The sequence below is a fragment of the Leopardus geoffroyi genome, chromosome A2 (assembly GCF_018350155.1).
Source record: "Leopardus geoffroyi isolate Oge1 chromosome A2, O.geoffroyi_Oge1_pat1.0, whole genome shotgun sequence".
NCBI lineage: Eukaryota > Metazoa > Chordata > Mammalia > Carnivora > Felidae > Leopardus > Leopardus geoffroyi.
Window position 1 is genome coordinate 15,814,816 of NC_059331.1, and position 6,000 is coordinate 15,820,815.

Genomic DNA, 6,000 nt, shown 5'->3' on the forward strand with positions numbered 1-6,000 from the left:
AAGAGTGGGTGGAATTGCTGGGTTGTAGGGTGGCTCCTATGTTTAACTTTTTGAGGACCTGCCGGCCTGTTTTCCACAGAGCTGCACCATTTTACTGTCCCACCAGTAATGCGTGAGGGTAACAGTTTCTCCGTATCTTCACCGACACTGGCTAGTTTTCTATTTTTTAATTATAGGGTATGACATGGTAGCTCACTATGATTTTGATTTATGTTTCCGAAATGGATAACAAGGTTAAGTATCTTTTCATGAGCTTATTGGTCAGGTGGGTGTCTCGTCGGGAAGTATCCATTCAGAACTTTTGCCTTTTTGGGGGCGCCTGGGTGGCTCAGTCAGTTGAGCATTCGACTGCGGCTCAGGTCATGATCTCGCAGTTCATGGCTTCAAGCCCTGTGTCTGGCTGTGTGCTGACAGCTCGGAGCCCGCAGCCTGCTGCGGATTCTCTGTCTGTGTCTCTCTCTGGCCCTCCCCTGCTTGTGTGTGCACTCTCTTTCTCTCTCTCTCTATCTCTCTCAAAAATAAATAAATAAACATTAAAAAACAGGACCTTTGCCTTAAAAAAATATTTATTTATTTTGAGAGAGAAAGCGTGGACATGCATGAGTGGGGAAGGGCAGAGAGAGAGAGAGAGAGAGAGAGAGAGAGAGAGAATCCTAAGCAGGCTCCATGCTGGCAGCACAGAGCCTGACTCCGGGCTTGATCCCATGAACCGTGAGATCATGACCTGAGCCGAAACCAAGAATCGGATGCTTAACCAACTGAGCCCCCCAGGTGCCCTTGAACCTTTGTATTTTAAAAGGATAATACATCAAGACCAAGTGGTGTTTATCCCAGAAATATGAGAATGGTTTTAAAATTTGGGTTATTTGGCTTTTAATTATTAAGTTGCAAGCATTATTTAAATATTCTGGATACTAGAGTCTTATCAGATATATGATTTGCAAATAACTTTTCCCATTTTGTGAATACTTTTTAAATGTGTTGATAGTGTCCTTGGACACACGAAAGTTTTTAATTTTGATGAAACCAAATTTACGTATACATTTTTTATTCTCGTGATCAATTATATTAGGTTAATACTGGCTTCACAGAATGAGTTAAGAATATCCCTTCTGCTTCTACCTTCTGAATGAGATTGTAGAGAATTGATACAATTTCTTCTTTAAAGGTTTGGTAGAATTCACCCATGGACCCATCTGGGCCTGGGGATTTCTGTTTTGGAAAGTTATTAATTATGGATTCAGTTTCTTATTAGATATAAACCTGCTCACATTGTCTGTTTCTTCTTGTGTGAGGTTTGATAGATTGTGTGTTTGAAGGAATTGGTCCGTAGGTTATCAAATTTGTGGGCCTAGTATTGTTCCGAATATTCCCCTAGTTTTCTTTTCATGTTGATGGAGTTTGTAGTGATGTCTCATCTTTCATTTCTGGTATTAGTAATTTGAATCCTCTATCTTTTTCTTAGTCTGATTAGAAGCTTATTGATTTTATCAAATGTTTAAAGAACCAGCTTCAGTTTTGTTGAGTTTCTCTCCAAAAATGGGATCACATTTATCCTTTTTCCTTTAAACAAAATGCCATGAACATCTTTCCGAGCCTATTTTACTCCTTTTAGCTGCTGCATTGTGGTGTCATACTTTACGTATTTCCCTGTCCAAAGAAACAGGAGAGGTGTCCAAATGGACACCCAATTTGCTTCCAAATTTTCCAATGACCACAATGATACAGGGAACATCAGTGTGTGTGTGTGTGTGTGTGTGTGTGTGTGTGTGTGCGCGCGCGCGCGCATGTGTGTGTATGTGTGATTGTTCTTTGCCAACGTAGGTAACGATTGAGAGGGCTCGGAAGTGTTCAACAAGTGTTCATTCCTTAAATATGAAGACACAATTTGAAACTCAGGTTTTCGCATTTCCTCATGTTTGATTTTGGTGTGAAAAAGAATCCGTGGTCACGCCTTAAACACAAAGTCCTGAAACACTGGTCGGGCTGGACAAAGGTGGAACTGAGTTCCAGCCTCATGCAGATTCGACATGCAGAAGGGGAAGTCCAGTCTTAAGTACAGCACCATGCAGGTGGGGGCCTGGTAACCACAGTTCGGGTCTGGACCCACGCGTGGGGAAGTGGGATTCAGGGCAGAGACTAGCTAGCACCAGAAGCATCAACATCAAGTGCGACAGGAATTAATTGCTGTAATAGGCACTGCTGATTCTAGATCTCCTGGGTCTCACAGCCTCATTGGACCGTATGGCTCTGTCTGAGCCCATCCACATGAGACCAGCCACGAGCAGGTGTATATCAAGGGTCTTGCAGCTTCGGGAGTCCTTGGAGAGATACACATTGGCCTCACTGGGTGGCCCGTTCCCAGGGGACATCTTCAGTCATGGAAGTTAGGAGTCCCAGAGACCAAGGATCTCACGGAGGGGTTACGAGGGAAGAACACCACAGTCTGTGGATGACCACACAAGATACCGCTGCAGGCACCTCATCATTAACTGACGCAGGCTTTGGGGACGGGATGGACAAGCGCCAAGGTTCTGTCAGTGGGGAGCGTGTGCTAGGGCCATCATAATCGGGACTTCGAGGTTAACATGCTTTTATTTGAAACTTAGGCTGGAGAGCTTGGGGTCTCTCTAGTTGTGCCAGAGTCTAGGGCAGAGTTAGATCTACAGGAGGAAATGAAATCATCTTAGCTTCAAGGGTTACAGGAAAGCATGACTCCATGGGGGTCACAGGGAGTCACTACAATAGGTCCTCAAATATTATTTTTATTATATTATTATTATTGAATGGGTAATGGAGTCACAGGAGTCCATGTAGATCATAGATCAAAATCAAAGATACACATTGAAAGAAGAAAACAGGAATTCACAATTCCGTATCAATAATAAGTAAATCGGTGAGCGGGTAGGGCTCTGCTTGAGGGGAAAAGCCGGTAGGTAAATGTGGAGGCAGATCTGGGGTTGGAAAACCGCTGTGCAACCATCACAGAGAAGGCTGGTTCAGACAAGAACGTCCAACGGGTGCTAACTCTTGTGGTGGGGATTTTTGATGAGGGGCAGTATATTTGCATGGTGCTTTTTTAAAAATAATGTTATTTTTTTAATGTTTATTTATTTAATTTTGAGAGAGAGAGTGCAGAACCAGATATGGGGCTTGACTCATGAACCGTGAGATCACGACCTGAGCCGAAATCAAGGGTCAGATGCTCAACCGACTGAGCCACCCAGGCATCCTCGTTTGCATAGTTCTAAAGTGTCTCCACACAGACTACTTATTAGTTATAAAGGAAACGATAGCAATTTTACGGCAGAGAAATCAGACAACCTTGACCAAATGATCACATTTAACATCCCCAATAAGGGGCGGGTGGACGCCACGTGCCTCCAGATACGATATCCTGAGGAGGACACAATATCGGTGCCCCGAGGAGGGCACAGCAGAGGTGCCCAGATGTTAAGTCACTCACCCGCAGCCAAAGAGCAAGAAAACAGTAGCTGAGTGGGCTTTATCCCAGCTTGTGTGGCTCCAAGGTCTCAGGTTGCAAGGCGGGGTGGGGGATGGCTTGGTTTAAGGTGAGCCACACCGCCGTCCAAGGTCGGGCTTGGGGCCATGATGCAGTACCTGGTTCCGCAGGCTGGGGTGGACGGTCCCCCTCTACTCACCCTCCAGCCACTGTCAGAAATGCTGCCACAGGCACAGCCCTCGTTATATGTACCAGACCAGCACTGTGAGCTTTCAACACCCAATTTTTCTTTTCCTACGAAATTTTTTTTTTTAATTTCTAACGTTTATTTATTTTTGAGAGAAAGAGACAGAACGTGAGCAGGGGAAGGGCAGAGAGAGGGAGACACAGAATCTGAAGGAGGCTCCAGGCTCCGAGCTGTCAGCACAGAGCCCGACGCGGGGCTCGAACTCGCAAGCAGAGAGATCACGACCTGAGCTGAAGTCGGACACCCAACCGACTGAGCCACCCAGGTGCCCCACTAACGTAGACTCTTAATCAAATACTTATACAGGTAAAGTTCTGGGTGTTCATGTATTTGATATCTTAGGACATTTTAGCCAAACTAAGATGTATAATGAGAAAGGGGACAAAGAAAAAGATGGAGTCGGGGTTTCCAGTTGCCGGCTCAAGTTCTGCGTAAATAACCTGAAGACTTCTATTATCTGCCCTTAAAGAAACCCTATTTCCTATAGCCACAGGGCTAAGATTTCTGAACACTAAACCAATTCTCCACCTGCCAGTGGCTGAATTACAATGTAAATCAAGTCCACAGTATCGCAAGGTGTCTTCTGTTAAAGGAGGGCATTGGTTGGGAAGGAATGGGATTCCGAAAACTGGAATAGGGATATACAGGAAGATCTCAAGGAAGCTGAAGGTATAGAACCCTAAGTTCTCCTGAGTCTTCTTTGGTTGTTCTTTGACATGCAGGTACCACCTACAAATGGTGGCATCCTTCTCTGGGGCATTCCTGAGTGACAGGGATGAAGCGAAATCCTCTCGGTGAGCAGCATTTTGAGCATTGCACCTGGCTGTTCATTTTGCTTGGAAGGAGAAATGGGTACCCAGACACCCAGTCCTGCTATTTATAGATAGCCCCTGATTTCAGGGCCATGGACCTCATCCTGTACACAGCAAATTTGCTAGTTGATTTCAGAAAGAAAATCTTCCTTCCCTGACTTCTGGATTCAGGGAAGAGAAGTAAGGATTCTCACTGTCACTTCTATGGAACATGATTTTACAGGTTACATTTCCTATTTCTACCAAAAAGAAGAAAGGGTGCTTGGCCATTTTTCACTTCCACTTGGCTGAGGCCTGAATACCCATGGCCAAAGCCAACACCCCCCCCCCCCCGCCCAAGGTTTTTTTTTTTTTTCCTTTGATCCAACTTTTAATATCGAGGTATGTGTAAGATATATTGTACATTTACTAACATATGTGTTTATAATAGCAGACGTGCATGCATTTATAATAATAGAGTCATATTGCCACCTGACATGATACAACCGTCTATGCTAACCCTTCCCCCACACAGGTTGCAAAGCCTTTGGGTGACATTCACTCTTTTCCTTGATACACTTGAAAATGCGATGTACGGTTAATTATCGTTAATACATCTTGGGTTGAAAGAGAATAAGAGAAGGAAGAAAACACAAATACTTGCTCAGTACGTGTGTATACAAACATATTCATAACAAAATAGGGAAGAAATACTCATAATAATGATAGTTCTCACTTCTGTATCTTGTCACCTGGTCATAGCTGGTTATTTACAACTACCTTCTTCCACTCCCTGTTTCATATTCCCTTTGCCCTCAGTGAGCACCTCACGGGGTCACGGGTCTTTGCCTGGGGGGTGACCCACACCTTCATACCTGGAACCTGGACCATTAGCGTTCCTGCTTGAATTGGGTTGTTGTGGTTTCCCGCTGACTTGAATCACAGGACGTGGTAATACGTGGCAAGAGACAGCCTAAGGGATCTCCTGTACTCCAGACACAGTCGTTCCTTCTTCTCATGTGTAGTAGCAGATCGGTTTCCTCTTGGTGGCCAGGACCAATCACCCAGCCAGCACAGTGACTCCCTTCTTTGCCTGTTGAGTCAGAGGCAAGAGGATCCCAAAGCGGCCAGGTGGTCGCCTCAACTTCCGGGCCAGTGGGATCGCTGTTGTGTCCTCTGGTGGAAGTGTGTGCAGCATGGCCTCAGGGCTCTCCCACCCCTGCTCCCTCCCCCTTTAGCCTTTCAGGAGTCCCCCCCCCCCCCCCACCGCCCCGAATAAACCTCTTGGACGTCTAATCCTTACTTGGTGTCTGCTTTTGAAATTCCAAGAGAGCAGGAGCTCACGGGCCATGTATTTACGCCTCAGAATTTGACAAACGCTACAAATCAGGGCTCTTTCCTCTGGAGGGCAGGTTGTTCAAATTTACCAGCACACCGCTGCATGGAAGGTTATCCCTGTCTTGGGACTGCTCCCGAGAGAGAGTCCCCCCGGGTTGCTA